General features: G+C 40.6%; 2 long non-coding RNA genes across 3 annotated transcripts in view; both read left to right on the top strand.

The window, feature by feature from the left end:
* The window catches only part of LOC136173057 (uncharacterized), a 30,497-nt gene extending 11,863 nt beyond the window's left edge, over positions 1-18,634 (top strand). The window contains exons 1-3 of one of the 2 annotated variants that reach the window (XR_010664168.1): positions 10,603-10,672; positions 11,262-11,392; positions 17,659-18,634. This is a non-coding gene — a long non-coding RNA (uncharacterized lncRNA). Of the gene's footprint in view, positions 1-10,602; positions 10,673-11,261; positions 11,393-17,658 lie in introns of those variants that run through there. The other variant, XR_010664167.1, reaches the window with a different exon arrangement.
* Positions 18,635-21,252: 2,618 nt separating this feature from the next.
* LOC136173063 (uncharacterized) lies at positions 21,253-25,369 on the top strand. Its single transcript, XR_010664171.1, has 3 exons — positions 21,253-21,460; positions 23,741-23,769; positions 25,196-25,369. It is a non-coding gene; the product is annotated as an uncharacterized lncRNA (long non-coding RNA).
* Positions 25,370-27,446: the final 2,077 nt, after the last annotated feature.

Below are 27,446 nucleotides of genomic sequence, written 5' to 3'. Positions count from 1 at the left end.
ATGTCCTGCCATTCCCTTCTGGCCTGGAGGGTTTCTATTGATAGATCAGCTGTTATCCTTATAGGAATCCCTTTGTGTGTTATTTGTTGTTTCTCCCTTGCTGCTTTTAGTATTTGTTCTTTGTGTTTGATCTTTGTTAATTTGATTAATATGTGTCTTGGGGTGTTTCGCCTTGGGTTTATCCTGTTTGGGACTCTCTGGGTTTCCTGGACTTGGGTGGCTATTTCCTTCCCCATTTTAGGGAAGTTCTCAGTTATTATCTCCTCGAGTATTTTCTCATGGCCTTTCTTTTTGTCTTCTTCTTCTGGGACTCCTATGATTCGAATGTTGGGGCGTTTCACATTGTCCCAGAGGTCCCTGAGGTTGTCCTCATTTCTTTTGATCCTTTTTTCTTTTTTCCTCTCTGCTTCATTTATTTCCACCATTTTATCTTCTACCTCACTTATCCTATCTTCTGTCTCTGTTATTCTACTCTTGGTTCCCTCCAGAGTGTTTTTGATCTCATTCATTGCATTATTCATTTTTAATTGACTCTTTTTTATTTCTTCTAGATCTTTATTAAACATTTCTTGCATCTTTTCAATCTTTGTCTCCAGGCTATTTATCTGTACCTCCATTTTGCTTTCAAGATTTTGGATCATTTTTATTATCATTATTCTAAATTCTTTTTCAGGTAGATTCCCTATCTCCTCCTCTTTTGTTTGACTTGGTGGGCTTTTTTCATGTTCCTTTACCTGTTGGGTATTTCTCTGCCTTTTCATCTTGTTTAGATTGCTGTGTCTGGAGTGGGCTTTCTGTATTCTGCAGGTCTGTGGTTCCTTTTTATTGTGGAGGTTTTACCCAGTGGGTGGGGTTAGACGATTGGCTTGTCAAGGTTTCCTGATTAGCGAAGCTTGCGTCAGTGTTCTGGTGTGCAGATCTTGATTTCTTCTCTTTGGATAGCAATGGAGTGCCCAGTAATGAGTTTTGAGATGGGTCTATGTGTTAGGTGTGACCTTGGGCTGTCTGTATGTTGACGTTCAGGGCAATGTTCCTGCGTTGCTGGAGAATTTGCGTGGTATGTCGTGCTCTAAAACTTATTGGCTCTTGGGTGGTGGTTGGTTTCGGTGCAGGTATGGAGGCTTTTGTACGGTCACTTATTACTTAAAGATCCATGTAGTCAGGAGTTTTCTGGTGTTCTCAGGTTTTGGGCTTAAGTCTCCTGCTTCTGGATTTCAGTTTTATTCTTCCTGTAGTCTCAGGACTTCTCCAACTATACAGCACTCCTTTCGAAGACAATGGGCTGCTTTTCTGGGCGCCTGATGACCTCAGCTAGCGATCAGAAGTTGTTTTGTGAAGTTTGCTCTGCGTTCAGTTATTTTTTTGATGAATTTCTAGGAGAGAAAGTGGTCTCTCCGTCCTACTCCTCCGCCATCTTGGCTCCTCCCTCTAAATTACACTTTAAATTGCATTTTGTCAAATTATAGAGCAATTTTTTTGTTGACTTGAGTCATTCTTTCATCACAATAATCTGAGGTTCTGAACAACATCCTTTGTACTTTCAACTCAAGAAATGCTCATTGAATACATAGATGTCTAAATAAATTTTTAGAAAGATATCAGGACAGGTAAACACACAATTAAGTCTATAATTATAAATTATGATGAATGCTACACACGACTATGAGAGAGGATAATAGAAGGGCCTAATTTATGCACAGTGGTCAGCAAAGTCATGGTGAACTGTTATTTTTTTTTTTTTTTTTTTTCTTTTTTTTTTTTTCATTTATTTTTGTTAGTTGAAAGCTAATTACTTTACAATCTTGTAGTGGTTTTTATGAACCATGTCGTACATTGACATGAATCAGCCATGGATTTACATGTGTTCCCCATCCCGATCCCCCCTCCCACCTACCTCCCCATCCCATCCCTCTGGGTCTTCCCAGTGCACCAGCCCTGAGCACTTGTCTCATGCATCCAACCTGGGCTGGTGATCTGTTTCACCCTTGATAGTATACTTGTTTCAATGCTATTCTCTCAGAACATCCCACCCTCGCCTTCTCCCACAGAGTCCAAAAGTCTGTTCTGTACATCTGTGTCTCTTTTTCTGTTTTGCATATAGGGTTATCGTTACTATCTTTCTAAATTCCATATATATGCATTAGTATACTGTATTAGTCTTTATCTTTCTGGCTTACTTCACTCTGTATAATGGGCTCCAGTTTCATCCATCTCATTGGAACTGATTCAAATGAATTCTTTTTAATGACTGAGTAATATTCCATAGTGTATATGTACCACAGCTTCCTTATCCATTCGTCTGCTGATGGGCATCTAGGTTGCTTCCATGTCCTGGCTATTATAAACAGTGCTGCCATGAACATTGGGGTACACGTGTCTCTTTCAGAACTGGTTTCCTCGGTGTGTTTGCCCAGGAGTGGGATTGCTGGGTCATATGGCACTTCTATTTCCAGTTTTTTAAGGAATCTCCACACTGTTCTCCATAGTGGCTGTACTAGTTTGCATTCCCACCAACAGTGTAAGAGGTTCCCTTTTCTCCACACCCTCTCCAGCATTTATTGCTTGTAGACTTTTGGATAGCAGCCATCCTGACTGGCGTGTAATGGTACCTCATTGTGGTTTTAATTTGCATTTCTCTGATAATGAGTGATGTTGAGCATCTTTTCATGTGTTTGTTAGCCACCTGTATGTCTTCTTTTTTTTTTTTTATTTTTTTTTATTTTTTTTTTATTTTTTTAATATTATTTTATTAGTTGGAGGCCAATCACTTTACAACATTTCAGTGGGTTTTGTCATACATTGACATGAATCAGCCATATAGTTACATGTATTCCCCATCCCGATCCCCCCTCCCACCTCCCTCCCCACCCGACTCCTCAGGGTCCTCCCAGTGCACCAGGCCCGAGCACCTGACTCTTGTATCCCACCTGGGCTGGTGGTCCGTTTCACCATAGATAATATACATGCTGTTCTTTCAAAACATCCCACCCTCACGTTCTCCCCCAGAGTTCAAAAGTCTGTTCTGTATTTCTGTGTCTCTTTTTCTGTTTTGCATATAGGGTTATCGCCACCATCTATCTAAATTCCGTATATATGTGTTAGTATATTGTAATGTTCTTTATCTTTCTGACTTACTTCACTCTGTATAATGGGCTCCAGTTTCATCCATCTCATTAGAACTGATTCAAATGAATTCTTTTTAACGGCTGAGTAATATTCCATGGTGTATATGTACCACAGCTTCCTTATCCATTCATCTGCTGATGGGCATCTAGGTTGCTTCCATGTCCTGGCTATTATAAACAGTGCTGCGATGAACATTGGGGTGCACGTGTCTCTTTCAGATCTGGATTCCTCAGTGTGTATGCCCAGAAGTGGTATTGCTGGGTCATATGGCAGTTCTATTTCCAGTTTTTTAAGAAATCTCCACACTGTTTTCCATAGTGGCTGTACTAGTTTGCATTCCCACCAACAGTGTAAGAGGGTTCCCTTTTCTCCACACCCTCTCCAGCATTTATTGCTTGTAGACTTTTGGATAGCAGCCATCCTGACTGGCGTGTAATGGTACCTCATTGTGGTTTTGATTTGCATTTCTCTGATGATGAGTGATGTTGAGCATCTTTTCATGTGTTTGTTAGCCATCTGTATGTCTTCTTTGGAGAAATGTCTGTTTAGTTCTTTGGCCCATTTTTTGATTGGGTCGTTTATTTTTCTGGAATTGAGCTTCAGGAGTTGCTTGTATATTTTTGAGATTAATCCTTTGTCTGTTTCCTCATTTGTTATTATTTTCTCCCAATCTGAGGGCTGTCTTTTCACCTTACTTATAGTTTCCTTTGTTGTGCAAAAGCTTTTAATTTTCATTAGGTCCCATTTGTTTATTTTTGCTTTTATTTCCAATATTCTGGGAGGTGGGTCATAGAAGATCTTGCTGTGATTTATGTCGGAGAGTGTTTTGCCTATGTTCTCCTCTAGGAGTTTTATAGTTTCTGGTCTTACATTTAGATCTTTAATCCATTTTGAGTTTATTTTTGTGTATGGTGTTAGGAAGTGTTCTAGTTTCATTCTTTTACAAGTGGTTAACCAGTTTTCCCAGCACCACTTGTTAAAGAGATTGTCTTTTTTCCATTGTATATCCTTGCCTCCTTTGTCAAAGATAAGCTGTCCATAGGTTCGTGGATTTATCTCTGGGCTTTCTATTCTGTTCCATTGATCTATATTTCTGTCTTTGTGCCAGTACCATACTGTCTTGATGACTGTGGCTTTGTAGTAGAGTCTGAAGTCAGGCAGGTTGATTCCTCCAGTTCCATTCTTCTTTCTCAAGATTACTTTGGCTATTCGAGGTTTTTTGTATTTCCATACAAATTGTGAAATTATTTGTTCTAGTTCTGTGAAAAATACCGTTGGTAGCTTGATAGGGATTGCATTGAATCTATAGATTGCTTTGGGTAGAATAGCCATTTTGACAATATTGATTCTTCCAATCCATGAACACGGTATGTTTCTCCAACTGTTTGTGTCCTCTTTGATTTCTTTCATCAGTGTTTTATAGTTTTCTATGTATAGGTCTTTTGTTTCTTTAGGTAGATATACTCCTAAGTATTTTATTCTTTTTGTTGCAATGGTGAATGGTATTGTTTCCTTAATTTCTCTTTCTGTTTTTTCATTGTTAGTGTATAGGAATGCAAGGGATTTCTGTGTGTTAATTTTATATCCTGCAACTTTACTATATTCATTAATTAGCTCTAGTAATTTTCTGGTAGAGTCTTTAGGGTTTTCTATGTAGAGGATCATGTCATCTGCAAACAGCGAGAGTTTCACTTCTTCTTTTCCTATCTGGATTCCTTTTATGTCTTTTTCTGCTCTGATTGCTGTGGCCAAAACTTCCAACACTATGTTGAATAGTAGTGGTGAGAGTGGGCATCCTTGTCTTGTTCCTGATTTCAGAGGAAATGCTTTCAATTTTTCACCATTGAGGGTGATGCTTGCTGTGGGTTTGTCATATATAGCTTTTATTATGTTGAGGTATGTTCCTTCTATTCCTGCTTTCTGGAGAGTTTTAATCATAAATGAGTGTTGAATTTTGTCAAAGGCTTTCTCTGCATCTATTGAGATAATCATATGTTTTTTATCTTTCAATTTGTTAATGTGGTGTATTACGTTGATCGATTTGCGGATATTAAAGAATCCTTGCATTCCTGGGATAAAGCCCACTTGGTCATGGTGTATGATTTTTTTAATATGTTGTTGGATTCTGTTTGCTAGAATTTTGTTAAGGATTTTTGCATCTATGTTCATCAGTGATATTGGCCTGTAGTTTTCTTTTTTTGTGGCATCTTTGTCTGGTTTTGGAATTAGGGTGATGGTGGCCTCATAGAATGAGTTTGGAAGTTTACCTTCTTCTGCAATTTTCTGGAAGAGTTTGAGTAAGATAGGTGTTAGCTCTTCTCTAAATTTTTGGTAGAATTCAGCTGTGAAGCCATCTGGTCCTGGGCTTTTGTTTGCTGGAAGATTTCTGATTACAGTTTCGATTTCCTTGCTTGTGATGACTCTGTTAAGATCTTCTATTTCTTCCTGGTTCAGTTTTGGAAAGTTATACTTTTCTAAGAATTTGTCCATTTCATCCAAGTTGTCCATTTTATTGGCATAGAGCTGCTGGTAGTAGTCTCTTATGATCCTTTGTATTTCAGTGTTGTCTGTTGTGATCTCACCCTTTTCATTTCTTATTTTGTTAATTTGGTTCTTCTCTCTTTGTTTCTTAATGAGTCTTGCTAATGGTTTGTCAATTTTGTTTATTTTTTCAAAAAACCAGCTTTTAGCTTTGTTGATTTTTGCTATGGTCTCTTTAGTTTCTTTTGCATTTATTTCTGCCCTAATTTTTAAGATTTCTTTCCTTCTGCTAACCCTGGGGTTCTTCATTTCTTCCTTCTCTAATTGTTTTAGGTGTAGAGTTAGGTTATTTATTTGGCTTTTTTCTTGTTTCTTGATGTGTGCCTGTAATGCTATGAACCTTCCCCTTAGCACTGCTTTTACAGTGTCCCATAGGTTTTGGGTTGTTGTGTTTTCATTTTCATTTATTTCTATACATACTTTGATTTCTTTTTTGATTTCTTCTATGATTTGTTGGTTATTCAGAAGCGTGTTATTTAGCCTCCATATGTTGGAATTTTTAACAATTTTTTTCCTGTAATTGAGATCTAATCTTACTGCACTGTGGTCAGAAAAGATGACTGGAATGATTTCAATTTTTTTGAATTTTCCAAGACCAGATTTATGGCCCAGGATGTGATCTATTCTGGAGAAGGTTCCGTGTGCACTTGAGAAAAAGGTGAAGTTGATTGTTTTGGGGTGAAATGTCCTATAGATATCAATTAGGTCTAGCTGGTCCATTGTATCGTTTAAGGTTTGTGTTTCCTTGTTGATTTTCTGTTTAGTTGATCTATCCATGGTTGTGAGTGGGGTATTAAAGTCTCCCACTATTATTGTGTTACTATTAATTTCCTCTTTCATACTCGTTAGTGTTTGCCGTACATATTGCGGTGCTCCTATGTTGGGTGCATATATATTTATAATTGTTATATCTTCTTCTTGGATTGATCCTTTGATCATTATGTAGTGTCCTTCTTTGTCTCTTTTCACATCCTTTATTTGGAAGTCTATTTTATCTGATATGAGTATTGCGACTCCTGCTTTCTTTTGGTCTCCGTTTGCGTGAAATATTTTTTTCCAGCCCTTCACTTTCAGTCTGTATGTGTCCCTTGTTTTGAGGTGGGTCTCTTGTAGACAGCATATATAGGGGTCTTGTTTTTGTATCCATTCAGCCAATCTTTGTCTTTTGGTTGGGGCATTCAACCCATTTACATTTAAGGTAATTATTGATAGGTGTGGTCCCGTTGTCATTTACTTTGTTGTTTTGGGTTCACGTTTATACAACCTTTCTGCATTTCCTGTCTAGAGAAGATCCTTTAACATTTGTTGAAGAGCTGGTTTGGTGGTGCTGAATTCTCTCAGCTTTTGCTTGTCTGTAAAGCTTTTGAATTCTCCTTCATATCTGAATGAGATCCTTGCTGGCTACAGTAATCTAGGTTGTAGGTTATTCTCTTTCATTACTTTCAGTATGTCCTGCCATTCCCTTCTGGCCTGGAGGGTTTCTATTGATAGATCAGCTGTTATCCTTATAGGAATCCCTTTGTGTGTTATTTGTTGTTTCTCCCTTGCTGCTTTTAGTATTTGTTCTTTGTGTTTGATCTTTGTTAATTTGATTAATATGTGTCTTGGGGTGTTTCGCCTTGGGTTTATCCTGTTTGGGACTCTCTGGGTTTCCTGGACTTGGGTGGCTATTTCCTTCCCCATTTTAGGGAAGTTCTCAGTTATTATCTCCTCGAGTATTTTCTCATGGCCTTTCTTTTTGTCTTCTTCTTCTGGGACTCCTATGATTCGAATGTTGGGGCGTTTCACATTGTCCCAGAGGTCCCTGAGGTTGTCCTCATTTCTTTTGATCCTTTTTTCTTTTTTCCTCTCTGCTTCATTTATTTCCACCATTTTATCTTCTACCTCACTTATCCTATCTTCTGTCTCTGTTATTCTACTCTTGGTTCCCTCCAGAGTGTTTTTGATCTCATTCATTGCATTATTCATTTTTAATTGACTCTTTTTTATTTCTTCTAGATCTTTATTAAACATTTCTTGCATCTTTTCAATCTTTGTCTCCAGGCTATTTATCTGTACCTCCATTTTGCTTTCAAGATTTTGGATCATTTTTATTATCATTATTCTAAATTCTTTTTCAGGTAGATTCCCTATCTCCTCCTCTTTTGTTTGACTTGGTGGGCTTTTTTCATGTTCCTTTACCTGTTGGGTATTTCTCTGCCTTTTCATCTTGTTTAGATTGCTGTGTCTGGAGTGGGCTTTCTGTATTCTGCAGGTCTGTGGTTCCTTTTTATTGTGGAGGTTTTACCCAGTGGGTGGGGTTAGACGATTGGCTTGTCAAGGTTTCCTGATTAGCGAAGCTTGCGTCAGTGTTCTGGTGTGCAGATCTTGATTTCTTCTCTTTGGATAGCAATGGAGTGCCCAGTAATGAGTTTTGAGATGGGTCTATGTGTTAGGTGTGACCTTGGGCTGTCTGTATGTTGACGTTCAGGGCAATGTTCCTGCGTTGCTGGAGAATTTGCGTGGTATGTCGTGCTCTAAAACTTATTGGCTCTTGGGTGGTGGTTGGTTTCGGTGCAGGTATGGAGGCTTTTGTACGGTCACTTATTACTTAAAGATCCATGTAGTCAGGAGTTTTCTGGTGTTCTCAGGTTTTGGGCTTAAGTCTCCTGCTTCTGGATTTCAGTTTTATTCTTCCTGTAGTCTCAGGACTTCTCCAACTATACAGCACTCCTTTCGAAGACAATGGGCTGCTTTTCTGGGCGCCTGATGACCTCAGCTAGCGATCAGAAGTTGTTTTGTGAAGTTTGCTCTGCGTTCAGTTATTTTTTTGATGAATTTCTAGGAGAGAAAGTGGTCTCTCCGTCCTACTCCTCCGCCATCTTGGCTCCTCCCTCTAAATTACACTTTAAATTGCATTTTGTCAAATTATAGAGCAATTTTTTTGTTGACTTGAGTCATTCTTTCATCACAATAATCTGAGGTTCTGAACAACATCCTTTGTACTTTCAACTCAAGAAATGCTCATTGAATACATAGATGTCTAAATAAATTTTTAGAAAGATATCAGGACAGGTAAACACACAATTAAGTCTATAATTATAAATTATGATGAATGCTACACACGACTATGAGAGAGGATAATAGAAGGGCCTAATTTATGCACAGTGGTCAGCAAAGTCATGGTGAACTGTTATTTAAAATCAATAGGATGAGTACAAGTTTGTTAGTGAAGAGCTGGTGATTTCTCAACGATGGACTACCCTACTTGGACATCACATGTGTGGAAACTCCCCATTTTTATAACCCAGTTCATGGAAATAATAAAGATATAGAAATGTGAACAGCTGCACTCAGAATCAAGAAAAGGAATGACCCGTGGATGAGGAAGTGGGAAAGTCCATTAAAGGAGGGTGGTGGATGAGAAGTTGTGGCAGTGAGTTTCCCACAGTGGGAACCCATCCTGACCTTGTGGTGGGTCTTCATAGTCCCGCTGGGGCTGACAAGACTGTATGCAAAGTCAGTGGGAAAGGAGCAAGAATCACCAACACAGAAAAATTGCCAAACAAGAGTCAAAGCCTGTATATGGAAAAGTGACACTAAACTCAGTAAGAAAAGGATTTCATGGAAGGAAATAGAGTTAATAGAATCACAAGAACAGGATTTTAAAATAAACTGTCTCCAGCAAGTTAAAGGAGGGGATATCATCTATGAGACAAGGAGAAAGATTTGAAAGAACAGGTTGAAATGCAAAAAAGAAGCAACTGGACAATTAATGAAATTAAAGTAACAATTTTACATTTATTAAATGTTTATTGAAATTAAAAAGTAAGATGCAATTGTAAGTATAAATAGCTGAATGGCTACAAATGAAAAATTAATTAATGATTTGAAAATTCAAGCTGAAGAATTCTCTCAGATAAAGAGATCAGAAGTATAGAAAAAAATAAAGGGATATAGATTCTGAAGTTCTTACATATGTCTAATAGAATTTTCTTTAAAAATGAAATAAAGAGGGGGAATGTGAAACAAACTTTGATGATATATTGGCCTTAGAATTGGCCAAGAATTGAGAAAAGACAAGAATTCTCAGACTGAAAAGATCTACCAAGGCCCAAGTGAGATATTTACATAAAATTAGACCTAGATTCCTTGTCATGAAAGGTCAATGTATTAAGAATAAAATTAGAATCTTAAAATTACCAATTTTTAAGAGAAAAAAATGAAATTAGATTATCATTCAGACATTTTTACCAGCTACGTGGAAACAAAAGGGAAATAGAGACTATCCAAATGTGAAAAAAGAAAATATCTTTAAATTTATCATTTTTTACTAGCTGAAGGATTATGAAAGTGAAGCTGAAATAATGAAGACATTTTCAGACTCTACAAAGCCTACCATTTGCCGGCCCTTTCAGAAAGAGTTACTGGAGGATGTTGGAGCTGGTTAGCATTGGTGAAATTGTGGAAAAATAAACACACTAGAACCTTGGTGTCTCAGAGGGTAAAGAACCTACCTGCAGTGCAGGAGACCTAGGTTCAGTCCCTGGTTTGGGAAGATCCCCTGGAGAAGGAAATGGCAACCCACTCCAGTATTCTTGCCTGGAGAATTCCATGGACTGTATAGTCCATGGGATTGCAGAGAATTGGACATGGCTGAGCGACTAACAATTTCAACACTTTCAAGTACACGTGTATCATGCTTGTCAGAACATAAAGTGGCCTGGCTACTAGGGATACAATCTGGGGATATTAACAAAATAAAAAGAGGCATATCCTACAAACTAATAATCTTACCTCAAGATATCTGTCTTAGAGAAACTTCCATTTGCGAACATATTTATTGTAGCATTATTTGTCAAGGTGAAAAACGGGCTTCAGTGGAGTAATGGCTAAATATAATATAGTCATACTATGGAACACAAAGCAACAATAAGAAGAGATATGAAAGATCTACTGATATATGTATCAACCTGGATTTATCTCGAAGATTTACTGTTGAGTGAAATGGGCAGGTTGAAGAATGGTATGTGCATTAGGATACTATTTATTTAATGAAAAAGCAATAGGTTCAACACACAATACATATTTTGCTCATATCATAGATATTTTGCATTTATTTTCCATATACAGCTGAAAAAAGTGGTAGGAAATAAATCACAAATAACTAGTTACTTGTGTGGAGGATGTGGTGAGAGGCTTTATTCATATTTATAATAAGCAAAACTTTCAGTGACTGATCAGGACTGTTTAAGCAGGGGACTTTAATTAAGGGTAAAGGAGGACTCTGGGTGTCGTGAGGAAAATGGATTTGGAGGCCAGTTTGGAGCCTGTTGCAGTACTTAGGACCATCAGGCACTCTGGGCACAGAGTCTGGGGCCCATGAAAATGTTTTAATTTCTTTTAAAATCAGAATTAAAAAATAAAATAATAACAGATATATAATAAAGAATCCAGTTATCTTTATAGCAATGCAACACTAAAATATAATGTTTATTTATTTATATTTTTGTGAATAAAGCCCAGATTAGGAGAGAGAATGCCTGGATGGATCGGACTGGTGGTGGTGAACATGGAACCCAGAGGATAAAGACAAAATATATTTTGTCTTTCAGAAAAGTCTGAACCTGGCCGTGAATTGAGAGTGAGGAATTGAGGGAGAGGAATACAGCAAAGACATCTCCCAGAATTCTGACTCAAGTTTGTGTTGTTGCCACTTACTGAGATGGAGGAAGAGTGGAAGGGGGTGAGTGGGGGTCAGGGTGTAAGGAGCCTTGCATGCCACACTAGATGCGGAAAATCTACTAGGCAGGCTGGGGATTTTCTCAACTCTGGGTAAATGAGAGAGTCATGTGGGGAGCTTGAAAAATTCAAATTTCTGCCACAGCTCGCAGACTTGATCCCATCCAAAATCTTGAAAGGGTTGAGGAACGCTGACATTTTAGGCCGCAGAAAGGCAAGATTTTTAAATGGAGAATGACATGATCAGATAGCGTTTTGTTTTGTCTTTAAATTCATATTTGAGAACAGTAATGAGTTCGCGAGAGATTGGAGGATAATCTGGAACTACAATACCTAACAAACCCAGGCTGCCTGATTCTCAGCCGCTCCCAGGCTAGGAAAAACTCAGCAGAACGCTGTTTGGAAAAGAGCTGAGCCGACCTCCTGGCCAGACCCATCCCAGAGCGCAGCTTGGCTGAAGCCCGGGGGCATTTGGAGCACATGGGCCTTGGGGCCATCAGCGTTCTCTGGCCAAACCGCAATACTAATTTAAATTGTCACAAAACAGTGAACCTGAACCATAATGACCTTTTAAAAGCAGGATTTTAAGACCAAAAATATTTCACAAAAAAGCATTGCAAGAAAGCTGGCCACCCCTCAGGTAATGATTTTAAAATGGGGGGCTTCAAAATATTTTCGGGCCTTAGGTGAAGGGGCTGAAGCAGGAAGGGGCTGAAGCAGGAAGGGGCGCAGAGCTCTGTGTGTGTCTTTACCCATTTAGGACTGTGAACAAGCGTGACTCTTCTGAAGACATGCCAGCAGACCCTGATAGTTGAGCAGAACGTGATACTCAACGCTGCACTCATCAGGACAGGGAGGGTTTTTGGGTTAGCTGTGGTAACTCTCCGGGCCTTGGTTGTTTTGTTTTTCCCCACAAGATGGGAGAAATGATGGCCCTTTTTTTTACATCTTGTTTCAAGGACACAGTTGTTCTTAAAGTCTTTTAAAGGAGTGATACCTTTGGGCTTCTAAGGAAAATCGATCTTCTCTGGAGAAATGTATAAAATTTTCTTGTATCTAGGTATTTGTAGAACTGGTGATTAATCCTTGGTGAAGTGAAAGTTAAATTCGCATAGTGGTATCCGACTCTCACGGATTTCTCCAGGCCAGAATACCGGAGTGGGTAGCCTATCCCTTCTCCAGCGGGTCTTCCTGACCCAGGAATCAAACCTGGGTCTCCTGCATTACAGGCGGACTCTTTACCAACTGATCTATGAGGGAAGTCAATCCTTGGTAATATGTTTATAAATCACCTGCAAAGCTCCTGGCCCTCTGTAGAGATTCAACCAACAGTAATTTTTATTAATATAATTAGAAAGTAAGAGTAAGGACCATGATAGGTATACAAAGAAAGTGGCCTTCAGGATGGGCCTGAAAAGATGAGTAGGATTTCAAGAGGCCAAAAGAAAAATAAGAGCTACAGTAATGGCAAAAATTGAAGTAAGACTCAGTGATGAAAGGATTACCCAGAATGAGTAATACTACTGAGACTTAGCTCTTTCCAGGTGTGATATGCATTATTTACTTCAACCTCCACAATGAGATATTGTTAGAGAATAGGAAACAGAGAAAAGGAAATGCTCTTACTCAGAATTACCCACTTAACTTTGCTCCTGCTTCCTTAGCAAAGAATTGATTATTTTTCTGTCATTACAGGTTCATTTGCACTTTCTAGAGATTTAAGCCAACGGAATCATACAGCATATACTCATTTTTGTCTGGCTTCTCTCACTTAGCATAATTATTTTGAGATTCCCTCATGTTGTTACACACGTAATTAGTTCATATGCCATGATTTGCTTGTTCATCTGTTCATGGACACCTGGATTATTACCAGGTTTCAGCTATTACAAATAGAGCTTCTGTGAACAGTCATATATGTGTCTTTGTTTGGAAAGATGCTTCCATTTTTATTTGGTCCATCTCTAGAATGGGATGGCTAGGTCAGATAGTAGGTGTATGTCTAATGTTTTAATACACTACCAAACATGTCTCCAAAGTGGTTGTACAATTTTACATTACCACCATAGTGAAGAGCATTCCAGTTGTGCCATACTTTTGCCCAAACTTGGTAAGTTTGATTTTTGAAAAATTTAAACCTTTATCATATATATGTAGAGGTATCTCATTGGATTTTAATTTGCATTCCCCTAATGATTAATAATTTTGAGCATTTTAAAGTGTTTTCATTCATGTATCATTTTTGGTAAATTGTTCAAACCTTTTGCCTGTTTTTAAATTGTGTTTTTACCTAATTATTGATTTATTTATATATGAGTCCACTGTATATCGGACTTCCTAGGTGGCACTAGTGGTAAAGAATTTGCCTGCCAATGCAGGAGACACAAGAGCCATGGGTTTGCTCCCTGTGTCAGGAAGATCCCCTGGATGGGGAAATGACAACCCACCCCAGGATCCTTTCCTGGCGAATCCCATGGACAGAGGAGCCTGGCTGGCTACAGTCCATGGGGTCATAAAGAGTCCTACATGATGAAGAGTCTAAGCATACCACTGTATATCAGATGCATAATTTGCAAATATTTCTCCCTTATTCATGACTTGTCTTTTCATTATTTTAATGTTTTTTGCAGAGGAAAAGTTTTTAATTTTGATGAAGTAAAGATCAATTTTTTTCTTCTATAGATCATGCTTTTGGTGTTGTATCAAGGAAATCTTTGCTTAACCCAAGTATTCACAATAATAAAATACCATGTACTGGGGGTTTAAACAACAGACATTTATTTTTCAGTTTGGAGGCTGTGAAGCCCAAAAGCAAAATGCCACAGATTGGGTTTCTGGCGAGAGCCCTTTTCCTGGTTTGCAGACTGCCTTCTTGTGGTGTCCTCACATGGGAGAAGGAGAGGGTGTCTTTTCTTATAAGGACGCTAATCTAATCATGGGCACCACCCTCATGATCTCCTCCAAGCTTAATTACTTCGCAGTTTCCACCTCCAAACTATCTCATTGAGGTATAGGGCTTCGACATACGAATTTTGAGGGATACAAATGTTCAGTCTATAACACCAAGGTCACAATAGTTTTTCCAGTATTTTATTTTTTTATTCCCTGTATTTTCTTCTAAAATTTTTAGATTTAGATTCACTTTAGGTCTATGATACTGTGATTTACATTTAGGTCTATGATCCATATGCAGCTGATTTTTGTATATTGCACAAGATTTGAATTGAAGCTCATTTTTTAGCAAATAGATGTCCAACTGTTTCAGCATCACTTGTTAAAAGGACAATCCTTTCTCCACTGATTTGCTTTTACACCTTTGTCAGTTGTCCTTCAGTGTGGATTTGTATCTGGTTTCTCAATCTGTTCTGTACATCTATTTGTGGATCTTTATGCCAGTACCACATTGTCTTAATTACTGTAGCTTTAGAAAAATCTAGAAATATGTAGTGTTAGCTCTCCTGCATTGTTCTTTTTCAAAGTTGTTTTAGAAACAGTTTGTTAATTCCTACCAGAAAGCCTGCTGTGATTTTGATTGGAATTTTGTTGAATCTATACATCAGTTTGGGGAAGAATTGATATCTTAAGAATAATTAAGTGTTCATATTAAGAACATTCAGTATTCTTTTTTTTTTTTTTCATCCAAGAAACTTTTATTGACCTCCTTTCAAAGACAATGGGCTGCTTTTCTGGACTCCTGATGTCCTCTGCTAGCGATCAGAAGTTGTTTTGTGGTGTTTGCTCAGCGTTCAAATGTTCTTTTGATGAATTTGTAGGGGAGAAAGTGGTCTCTCTGTCCTATTCCTCCACCATCTTAGCTCCTCCCAAACATTCAGTATTCTTAAGTGAATACCATATACCTCTTCACTTATAAAGTTCTTTAAAATTTCTCTCAGTAATGATTTGCTGTTTATAGTGAATAGTTCTTATCTACCTATTGTCATATTTATCTCTAGGTCTTTCATAAATTTTTACTTCATTGCATATGACATTTTTATTTTGATTTCTGATTGCTTATTGCTAATAGAGAAATAGAAGTGATTTCTTTCTGTCTTCTGCAATCTTACTGAATTTACATTTTAGTTATAATAGCTTTTTTTAAGATCCCATCAGATTTTTTACATAGATGATCATATCATCAAAAGAATAAAGACAGTTTTACTTCTTTTCTTTTCCTTGCTTTGTTGCACTGGCTGGAACCAAAAGTGTAATATTGCATAGAAGTGGAGACTGAACATAAAAGTTTTATTCTTGATCTTATGGAGAAAGCACTCAGTCTTTGCCATTACGTTAGTTGCTAACTGTGGGATTTTTGTAGCCGTCCTTTATCAGATTGAGGAAGTTCCTATCTATTCCTAGTTTGCTGAGAATATATACCAGGAATGGCTGTTGGATTTTATCAATTATTTTTTCTGCCTTTATTTATTTATTTATTTTGGCCATGCCACACGGCTCGTGGGATCTCAGTTCCCTGACCAGGCAGTGGAAGCACAGAGTCCTAACCACTGGACCCCCAGGGAATTCCATTTTCTACTTCTATTGACATGATCATATGATTTTTCATTTGTTAATATTTAAAATGTCAGTGTTAAAAGTTTACCACATTAAAAATATGGTAAATTACATTGATTTATTTTCTTGACTTTTCCAGAAAGTTAATCTTGTGTTAATTCTACTTGGTTATGATATATTAATCTTTTTGTGTATTGTTGAATTCAATTTTATAAAATTTTGTTAATAATTTTTTACATATGGTTTTGAGGCATATTGGTATGACATTTTCTTGTAGCATTTTAATATGATTTTGGTATCAGGAAAACACTGACTTCAAAGAATGAGTTGAGAGGCATTCCCTTCTCTTCAATTTTCTGAAAGAGTTTGCATAGAATTGGCATCCTTTCTTTCTTAAGCATTTCTTAATACAATGAAGTTATACAGGCTTGAGTTTCCCCCCTTCTTCTCTGTGGGGAGATAATTTTAACTACAAATTCCATTTATTTAACAGATAAAAGTTTGTACAAGTTATCTGTTTCATCTTGAGTAAATTTTTGTGTTTTTCAAGGAATTTGTACTTTTTATCTATTCTTTTTTAAAATTTATTTTTAATTGGAAGTTAATTACTTAACAATATTGTGTTGCTTTCTGCTTAATGGCATAACAGTGTTGTAGTATTGCTTTATTGTACTTTTAATACTTATAAAATCTTTAGTAATGTCACCTTTTTTATTTCTGAATTTGGTAATTTGTATCTTCTCTGTTTTTGTGCTGATCAGTTATTACAGAAGTTTGTCAATTTTATCACCTCCTCAAAGAGGCTGCTCTTGATTTCATTGATTTCCCCCCCCCCCAACATATCTCTATTACATATTTTTAATGGATTTATCCTCCAGTTCTTTAAAGTTGTGTATCTGGAAAGGTCTTTACCCTTCTCTTGTTTCAAAAAGATATTCTCATGGAAGCAAAAGTCTCTATTATTTTGAATGCAAAGAAAGGCATAATTAAAATGAGAGCATACATATATCAAGCACTTAGTTTATGCCAACAAACTTCTGAGTTAAGCATCATTATGATTTGCATTATACAGACTTGGAGACCAAGGCTCAGAAAAATTTAAGTTTTCCAGTGTCATATACTCAACAAGCAACAAAGCGACATTCACACTAATCCAGAGTCTCTAATCTTAACCACAAGAGAGACAAGATTCTGCTGTCTATCAAGAAAATAGAGGACATATGAGTACACAGTCCGGGAAATGCCTCATGCTCATAGTCCTGAGAGAAAAAACTTAAGTCACTTGAGAGTCATTCTAGACTTTTTGCAGGACAGTTGTTGTTGTAGCCACACGTTCCGGAAACAAACTCACTCAGAAGGACAATGCAGACAGTGGAGTGCAGTTTATTACACCGGCGGGCCCAAGGCAGAGTCTTCTCTTAGCCAAGGACCCCGTCCAGCATTTGTGAAAATCTTTTATACCCCATGTGTATGTGTCCAAACCCACCGCCCCATATTCCTTGAGACTTACATAAACTAACGAAGGGTAAATACAATCCTAATAACCCCATCACTCATGTGCCATGTGCTCAGACAGTTAAACAATTAGCCAGTGATCAATAAGCACTAGGTTACACTCCGACAGGTACAGAAAAATTTATGGCCTGTCTGGAGGAAGGGGTGATTAGTGTGTGTGTTCTCTTAGGCGATGAGTAACCTGGATACAATCTGCAAGGTTCCCCTGTCCGGAGGGGGTCTTATCCTCTGTTGTCGTTTCCATAGGCACTAAACACAGAGTGCAGAGTCCATTGGAGAGATGGCCGAGCGTGATCAGCATGGACAGGCCTGAGATGGAGTCCAGGCCCTATGAATTCCTTCTTCATGGTCTTAGCAGGAAACTCCTGGGACTCTGGGAAACCATACAGCTCCCCAGAGACACTTACAGAGAACACAACCGACAAAGCTCCAGGACATAGCTTATTGATCAAAGCCGCCCGAAGTCATTCCCAGGGCCTGAGAAATCTTCATAAAATTAGCAGCTGGGGGTTGGAATGGGTGTTGGTTCTAAGAGGGCATTTCCCTATGGATGGCTGTACACACTCAGATGAAAAGACAGCCTCGCTGATGGTGTTGGGTGGGGTAGCATGTTCTTTTCTCAAATGTTCTGTGGAAGTAGCATGGGTAAAACAAAGAACATTGGGTTTGCACGCATGCTACCTGAATGGATGGATTCAAATCTAAGAGCCTGAGCAATCCATGTTGCTTGCCTGGGCCTGTTTCCTCATCTATAACAAAAAGACATGAGTGGTCGTTCAGCCTATCATTTGGTGCTACAAAAGTGAGAAGGATAATTACTGTTGTTAATACTTTTCTGAATGTTTCAGGATTCTGCACGGAGATACCATGAAAACATTTTATATCACACACTGAAAACTGAAATATACCAAAAAAGCTGCACCAAGTTAGGATTTGGAACAGGAATTATTTATAAGATAGGCAATGCTACTGGGCATGTTTTGGTCTTCAATTAAATTCTTTTTAAACTCTGGCTCCATGGTGTAATGGTCTTGGAATTAGGAATAATAAAACATTAGTTACACTGTTGAGTAATGGTTTTATTTAAAACAAGATGAAATATTAACCCGGTGATGCCCAGAACCAAATGTAAGACCTCTAAGTGAATGTTAGAGGCCATTGGTGGGGTCATTGCTACTAACTGTTAGGTGGAGGGCTGAGATATACACAGCACAGCTCCCTGCATCTCACCTCATTATTTCACCTTGCTGTTTTATCTGTGTCTTAAAATCCTTTTGGAAGCACTCAATATTGACTTTTTTTTTTTTTTTTTTAACACTGGCAGAGACACTGGGACTCAGAAAAATTGATTTGGTCAAAGTCTCATGGCTTGTAGGGGTGCAGGGACCAAGTGGTCATGACAGTGCAGAGAGCAGGATCTGATATGAGGTGTCAGCTGGGGCAGGTGCTTGTGTAACTGGGAAGCATCTACTATCTTAGAATGGGGATAATACCTACTTCAGGTGCTTACTCAGGGCTTGATGCTTACTTAAAGTGAAGTTGCTCAGTCATGTCTGACTCTTTGCGACGCCATGGACTGTAGCCTACCAGGCTTCTCCATCCATGGGTTTTACAGGCAAGAATACTGGAGTGGGTTGCCATTTCCTTCTCCAGGGGATCTTCCTGACCTAGGGATCGAACCCAGTTCTCCCGCATTGCAGGCAGACACTTTACCCTTTTGAGTCACCAGGGATGCTTACTTAAGTACTAAATAAAAGTTAGCTATTCTTCTTCATCTCCCACCTCACTTTCCATTGCATCACATGGGGGTCTTGGCAAACACAAGCACAGCCACTGGCAAGCTCCCACTTCCATAGTCAGTCCCCCACCCACCACGAACATGCCCCAACAAACCAGTCTGGAATGGAGTCCATTCTGCTCCCCTCTGGGCTTGTGAGTCCTGGGCTTTGGAGGTCCTCCCCCTAGGGCTCCTTTCCCTCCCTCTGCCTGGGAGAACTTCAGAATTTCAGCCTGGGGCTATTCTCCCCTGATTCTGATGACTTCCCAGGGGTGGGAGTGAGGGCAGAGGGGCTGGGAGGGGGGGGCAGTGCTTCATTTCAAGTGGAAAGGGAGAAAGAAAAGGAAAAGCTAGAGCGACCTTCTCTGGAGGGGCCGGTCCCTGCTCTGATCTCTGTCAGACTCCCATTTGTCACCCTCCTCCCAGCCCGCATCTCTTTCTCTTCTTTGGCTCCAGGCCTCAGGGCCAAGCTCCCTGGCAAATCTGCATTTTTTTTCCCTTGGAACATGGGGCCTGTAGCTATCTTCTGGGTTTGCAGAGAACCCATGCCAGCAGCAGTTGTCATCTGAGGACTTGCTGAAGACCCACATTCCCTGAAGGAACCAGGCCTACTGAATGGGAACTCTAGGGGCGGGGCCCAGCAGTCTGTCTTATAAGAAGCTCCCCAGGTAATTTTAAGGCAGCCGAAGTGTGAAAATTACTGTTCTAGGGAAATGAGTGGAGAAGGCAATGGCACCCCACTCCATACTCTTGCCTGGAAAATCCCATGGACAGAGGAGCCTGGTGGGCTGCAGTCCATGGGGTTGCGACGAGTCGGACACGACTGAGCGACTTCCCTTTCACTGTTCACTTTCATGCATTGGAGAAGGAAATGGCAATCCACTCCAGTGTTCTTGCCTGGAGAATCCCAGGTACGGGGGAGCCTGGTGGGCTGCCATCTAGGGGGTTGTACAGAGTCGGACACGACTGAAGCGACTTAGCAGCAGTAGCAGCAGGGAAATGAGGCAAAGCTAAGGACCTGACTATTCAGCTCTGCTTCCTAAGCATAGTCAGAACCTCTCAAATTGTGGTTAAAGAGGGTAAAATTCTCAAATCTCTTCTGACTAGATAGAGAAGACAAGCTATAAAAAGAAATAAGAAAGGAAAGAGTTTTCTCAGCAGGAAAAACAGGTATCTGATTTTCCTGGACCCTCTATTGCTTCTTCAGAGACCACCCATGCCTTCCAACAAAAATCTCTGGGTCTAAGCTTCTGCAGCTGCCGTCCAAAGGGACACAGGCAGCAAGGGAGCCGTGGCCGCATTCCAAGAACTTAAAAGTTCATGAGATCTTGGGAGGAATCTCAGAGTTCAGCCACCCAATTCTTCATCTGATGCTTGAGTCTCTATCAGCCTCTGAAAGGAACTCAGTCCCATTCAAAAGCTTTGATAACTCAGAGTCCTAGAAAGTTCTTTCACTGGACACCAGAACAGGGCTGTGCTTTCTTGTTCACTCTGATATTCTTTCTCCCCCTGCTCCCATAGGGCTCAATAAGTACTAGTTGAATGAGTGGATGGATGAATGAAATAATGAGCAGACATTCTGCCCAGTTTATGTGGTTAGAAGCACAGTGCTCCTCTGAAAGAGTGTGGCAGCAGTGAGCCTGGGACGCTGCTTCTGTGACCCACCCAGCCAGTGCCTTGCTGAGCGTAGGAGCCCTTTGAACTTGAAATGGATGGGAGAGCTCCAGACTAAGAGGTCCCTGGCACAGGGAGACGACTCTTTCAAGTGTTCGGAGTGTCAGGGCCCAGTGGCAGCCTTCCTCCATGGCAATGACTTACTACATTCCTGAATAAGTGAAGGGAAATTCAATCCATATGTTCTGGAGTTATTTGCACAATACTCAGCAAGATGCTGCTGTTGTGTAAGAGCCATTTGACGTCGGTGGCATGACTTTCTTCTTTCTGTTCTGAGAAGAGTCCCTGAAGAAAAGCCAATTCTACTGTCCCTGAAGAGAGAGGGGCAGGAGCACAGGGGCCAAGTCGTCTAGGGCCGTCCTGCAGGCAGCTCAGGGCTTGGGGAGACTCGCAAGTCTCAGGAGGCCGAGGAAAGGGAGACTCCTGCCCAGCTCTACGCCCACATGGGCTCAGCCAGCTTCTGCCAGAACAGCCTCAGCGGCGGATGGGGTGGAAACAGCTTAAGCAGTTGCTGAAGAACAGGGAGGAAAAGCCGACGCATTGGGAAGATGGGGGCATCAGAAAGAGCACCTGGGTTGCATTCTGGTGTAACTTTGGGTAAGTTACTTCCTCCCTCCCAGCCTCAATTTCCCCTTTTGCAAAGTGTGAGGCTACACTCATGCTCCACCATCCTCATGTATCCTGATAGTCTATTCTAGGACCCTTTTTTGTGTCTTACTATGAATATTATCTGGCAATACCTGGATAATATTTTTACCACAATCCTTAGTAATAAATACATTTCACAGAGTAACTTAGTATATACAACTGAAACAAAGTTTTCACAAATCAAGGTTTACCCTTCCTGCAAGCACTGACATGTTGATCAATGGAAAGCAGAGAGAATCCAGAAATAAACCTACATATTTATGGTCAAGTGATTTCCAACCAAGGTGCCAAGGCAATTCAATGAATAAGAACAGCTTTTTTAGGTGGTGGTGGCACAATTGGCTATCCATATTCAAAAATACATACATACATATATGCATATGTACACTTACATGATACTTCACATGACACACACAAGTGAATTAAAAATGGATCCTAGATTGAGATATGAAGAGCTAAAAGTAAGTAGTGAACTATGTGTTTATGTTAACAGCAAGCATGAACCCTCATGAACATTATGTGAAGTGAAAGAAGACAAACATGAAAACTAAATACTTTGTGTTTCCATTTATGTGACATTTCTAGAAAAGGCAAAACCTTAGAGATGGAAAGCAGATCATAGGTTTACTTGGGCTATAGGGCTGTGTGTGGGGGAACTAATAGGTGTGGGGGAACTTTGTGGAGTGACGGCAGTATTCTAAAACTGTAATGAATGTTATTCAGCCCTGTAAATGAGCTAAAACTCATCCAACTGTACCCTAAAATGGGTGAACTTTACAATATATACATTATAACTCAAAGAGATATGACAACTAATAAAATTAAACCCGAAGGATAAAGATGATACGTGATTTGTTCAATTGTGTTGTTTTTTGGGCATGATGAGTTAGTTCTGGACCACCTCTTATTGTCTTATTAGTCTCTCTTCATAACATCCACAGCATCACTGCACATAAATATACTACTCATGAATACTAGTAGTTTGAAAAGATTTGAAAAGATTAAAGTGATTAGGTTTATATTGAACACTAAAACTTTTTAAAGGAGTTTATAAGCCGGAACAAGTCTTCTAACATTATGCAACGCCAACAAATGCCGTTCAGTTCAGTTCAGTTCAGTCACTCTGTGGTGTCTAGTTCTTTGCCTAGTTCTAGTTTCCCCATGGACTGTAGCACGACAGGCTTCCCTGTCCATCACCAACTCCTGGAGCTTGCTCAAACTCATGTCCATCGAGTTGGTGATGCCATCTAGCCATCTCATCCTCTGTTGTCCCCTTCTCCTCCTGCCTTCGATCTTTCCCAGCATCAGGATCTTTTCCAATGAGTCAGTTTTTCGCATCAGGTGGCCAAAGTATTGGAGCTTCAGTTTCAGCATCAGTCCTTCCAATGAACATTCAGGATTGATTTCCTTTAGGATTGACTGATTTGATGTAGACCATAATTAGCCATAATTTCAGGTATATAATTTGTCATACTCCCCAAAGGCATAATCTGATAGCTCTGAATACTTGCAAAACACAAGGGAAAAAGTTCTGTTTCTTTTTAGTAGCTTAATGTGGCAACCAGACACCTCCAAAGATTTCCTAATCAGTTCAGTGGCTTCCAAACCTAACTGATCATGAGAATGATTCATGGAGAGCCTCCTACCTCACTCCCAAGACCCAGGCCATCAGAGCATCTAAGGGGTGGAGATTTAGGATTCTTTAGCCTTAGAAGGACTTTCTAGGTGGTCAGGGAGATTTGTGAGTTTCATTTGGTGAGATCATTGTGATTAGATTTGAGATAGAACACAATGAACTAGTTTCCAGTTACAGTTAAAAGATCAAAGTTTGCAAATGAATGACTTAAATATAAAGCAGAGTATAGATTAAATTGTCTCAACAATCACACCACCCACTCTTCCTCACTTTCATTCCTTTAGAAAGGGATGGAGTAACAGTCTTAAGCGAGAATTCTGCAAATCCCTGGATCCTACATTGATAACCTCAAATTCTTAGCTTTTAAAAGTCTCATAATCCTTTTTAGTTAAATGGAGAATATCATCAATTATTATTTTTTAAAAATAGTTGGCTGCCGTTAAGTTGCCCTTTTGTATTTTCAGATGCTAATTTTTAAACCAAGTGCAGAATTTACATTTGCATGGTTAAAGTCAGTTTTTAGGTCTTCATTTGAGACTCAACATTTTTTTTAACTCTTAATCTAGTTATTTAATGAACTCTATTTCTCCCAGGTTTACTTATCAACTCAAATTTTGACAAGGTAAGTTTACATATTTACACTATTTGTTTTCTTTTGTCCTTTACTTTAGTCAACCTGCAAACCTATTTGCATTCACACTTTTCCTCTTATCATCTGCCTCAGGAAAGGAGGGTCCTGCCTCTGGGGGCTCAGGACCGCTCCCCAATCCTGCCTGCGCTCTGGGAGCCCCACCTTTCTCTCCTGGACCCTCTGCTCTGATGTCAGCCCACGCGTCCTCCAGCGCATGGAAAAATATCCCAGTCTTTCCCATCTAAAACCAAAATGCTTCCACACTATCAGTCCCTTTCCACTCAGCCTCCATTCCTCTTTTCATTTTCTTTCCTAGTCAAGCTTCTAGAAGGAAAATCCCCTGAGTATTCGTGCTTCTCTCCTGCAGGGACTTCCTACCCTCTGTCGTCCGGCTTTTGTTCCCACCGTTAATAAACCACTGCTGGATAGAGTCAGTAATGACTGTGTAGTTGTCCAAATCCCATCAACCCATTGTCTCTTCATACCTAATTTAACTTTCGTGTTGAGTTTGTTTTGAGGAACTAGTCTCTCCTTTTTTACGTGTGTGTGTGACTGGTCCCTATTTTATTTTTTAAGTTAATTTTTTAATTGGAGGAAAATTGCTTTACAATGTTGTGTTGGTTTCTGCCATACAACAATGCAAATCAGCCATGACTATACATATATCACCTCCCTCTTGAGCCTCCCTCCCTTCCCCTCATTCCTTTCCTCTATGTCATCATCGAGCACCAGGTTGGGCTGTTTTACATATGGTATGTGGATGCCACTTTTTCATTTGTTCCACTCTTTCCTTCCCTTACTGTGTCGACAAGTCCCTTGCCTATATTTGGAAAGGAACAGTCTCTCCTCCTTAAAGCCGTCTTCCTTCCCTTTCTCAGGCGCGGCTTCTCCCTTCCACTTCCTGTTCCCAAACAGTTTTCCCTCCACTACCACCTTCACTGCCCACCCCCTACATGCTATCTTCTGTCTTCTGCTCTCTCCTCTTCTCATTCTCCTCTGTGACACCTCGAGTGTGCCCTCAATTCATATGTATCAGAAACACTCAAAGGGTTTGCTTCTTGCTGAAAGTGCAAATGCACAGACCTACTGAACCAGAATCTCTGGAGGGGACCTGGGAATCTGCATTCACGCTGGCTCTCCTGGGAATTCGAAAGCATGATGAAGTGTAAGAACAACGAGCTCTGTGGACGTCCACGGGGCCACACTTTTTAATCCAGCGTTTCCTGACTCATCGACCCCACTACTGTCCAGGCCCCATCTCATTGTTCTCCTTAAAGTCTTGCATGGCCTTCTCTCCCCTGGAAACTGAGGCTAAGCTCCCAGATTCTGGCATTAAGGCCTTTCTCATTTGGCCCTGGTGCAGCTCTTGGGTTAGGCTTCTTCTCCCCACAACTCTCAAGAGTTCTCCACACCGCAGATGGACCCTTAACACACCTGCCTGCTCCACCTCTGGGCCTGGTTGTTCCTGCTGCTCTCCACCAAGGTTCTTCTGAATTCACCTTCAAGTCCCAGAAACTTCCCTGAACAGTCTTCACGGAAACTACCCTGAGCCTGACAGCCACACCACGTTCTCTTTTTGCCCTTCGGGCACCCAGGGGTAAGCACCCTAGGCCCCCACTCAGTATTGTCCTGGCTGGGCCTCCTACCACTGGAGCTCTTCCCACGGGGACCCCACCTGCTCTCTCCAGGACCCCAGAAGCATGGGGCTTCATAGCAGAGAATGGGAAGACAGAGGCTGTGGTGAGAGGTGTGGTGAGGGGGTGATCCTGGTTCAGAACTGACTGCGCTGCCCACCTGGTGAGCAAGGTGACAGGTGACTTCGCTCATCAGTTTATATCTGCTGGGCTCTAGGCTGTGAACCGTCTCTGCCCTCACGGGTCTCTTGGCAAGTGAAGGACACAGGAAAGTCGATGGAGAGACCCTGGGTAGAGAGAGAATCTGTTACAGAGGTGAGTGTGGGAGCGTGGGAGCGTGGAGGGGTACAGCCAGCCCGGACCTTGTTTCCAAATAGAAAGTGCCTGTCCCAGGAAAAGGGCCACAAGATAGGAAAGATGAAACACAAAACACGCCGCAGGGTGCGAAAGAGCTCCTGAAGGACAGCGAGAAGGCTTGAGCCTCAGTCTGGGCTCTGCCACTGATAAGCTGTGTGACACATGCTTATACAATTCCCGAGCTGCAGCTTCCTGTAAGTAAAGCGAGGAGTTTATACTGGGTTCAGTTCTGAAACCCTGGAAAAGATCTGAGACTGAACTCCATACAGATGCATGTTGTAAAAAGGTGCATAATTAGCGTTAGCCACCAGATGGCAGGAGAGGATCTCTTTTTTTCCCACAAACTTGCGTCTTGCCTCCATCACTGAAATCTCATTTGGGGGCAGTCCATTAGAATTGGGCCTGATGGACGCCACCAGCTCCAGATGTGGCGTCCATGTAAGAGGTTCTTCTGAGATATATGGGCAGCATATAAATACCTCACTTTGGGGGAACTTGTCATTACCTGTCTAAATACACACTTTTGAAAAGCAGCCCCTGATGCCTGCGGAAGGTCATCCTAGCATTGCTATGTTGCAGCTCTGGTTCTGACAACATGGGCTAGATACCTGGAGAGAGATGTTTTGTTCAGGTCCTAGTGGGACAATCTGCCCAAACCTCAGTCTCTGTGGGGCCAGGTATTGATCACCTGGGCAATGGAAATTGCCAAGAAATGGCTGGGCTACCTTGCTAGGGACCTATGTCCCATCCCTGGGCCTTTGAGCAAAGCTGGGAAGTTGGGGAGGTAACTCCAGATCTTCAGTGACTGGATTGAAATCAGAGACCTCTGTGAGGATCTGATGGAAGCCGTGGATGTTGTCCTTCAGAACGCTCATGATATACATGTTATTTCAGCAGCTTCTCAGACCTTGTTTCTAGGGACCCAGGCTGTGAACCACTCAGAATTCTCAGCCTTAAGAACCTAAGGTCATGTATTCACTCTCAGAGGTCAGCTATGCTGGGCTTCCCAGGTGGCTCAGTGGCAAAGAATCAGCCTGACAATGCAGGAGATGCGGGAGACACAAGTTTGATCCCTGAGTTGAGATAATCCCTGGAGGAGGAAATGGCAACCCATTCCAGTACTCTTGCCTGGAAAATCCCATGGACAGAGAAGCCTGGCTGTCTCCAGTCCATGGGGTACAAAGAGTCAGACACAACAACTGACCATGGTCAGCTATGCACATTGCTTTCTGATTTGTGGTTAAACTAAACTCTTGGCTATTTTCCCTAGAGAAGAAATAGCAGGAGTGATGGATCCTGAGCCTTACTGTGGCTAGTAGCTAAAATCTAAATAGTGGACCATGAAGCATCAGTTAGATATAACTATGGTGTGTTTGGATGTGGGTTTCCTATGAGCACTTGAGCCCTGCAGAAAGGCTGTATTCTGGAGCTCTGCTCCAGGGGATGCTGAAGAGCTGCGTATTTTTCCAGCCAGTGTCTGCTTGCTGGAACACACTTTGTTCTGCACAGGGAGGGCATGGAGCTTTTTGTCAGCTATATGCCCACATCTCTGTCCAGAGGTTCCTTTGAATATCTTTCTCTGTGCTGGAAAACCTTTGCTGACTGTTCTGGGCACTGGATGACTGTTACACCTACTCATGGCTTTAGGGTTCTTTGCTTCCTTAGGCTAGCGACTTA

This window comes from Muntiacus reevesi, chromosome 8 (assembly GCF_963930625.1).
Source record: "Muntiacus reevesi chromosome 8, mMunRee1.1, whole genome shotgun sequence".
NCBI lineage: Eukaryota > Metazoa > Chordata > Mammalia > Artiodactyla > Cervidae > Muntiacus > Muntiacus reevesi.
Note: the sequence above shows the minus strand (reverse complement) of the source record. Positions and strands in the feature narration are given on the sequence as shown.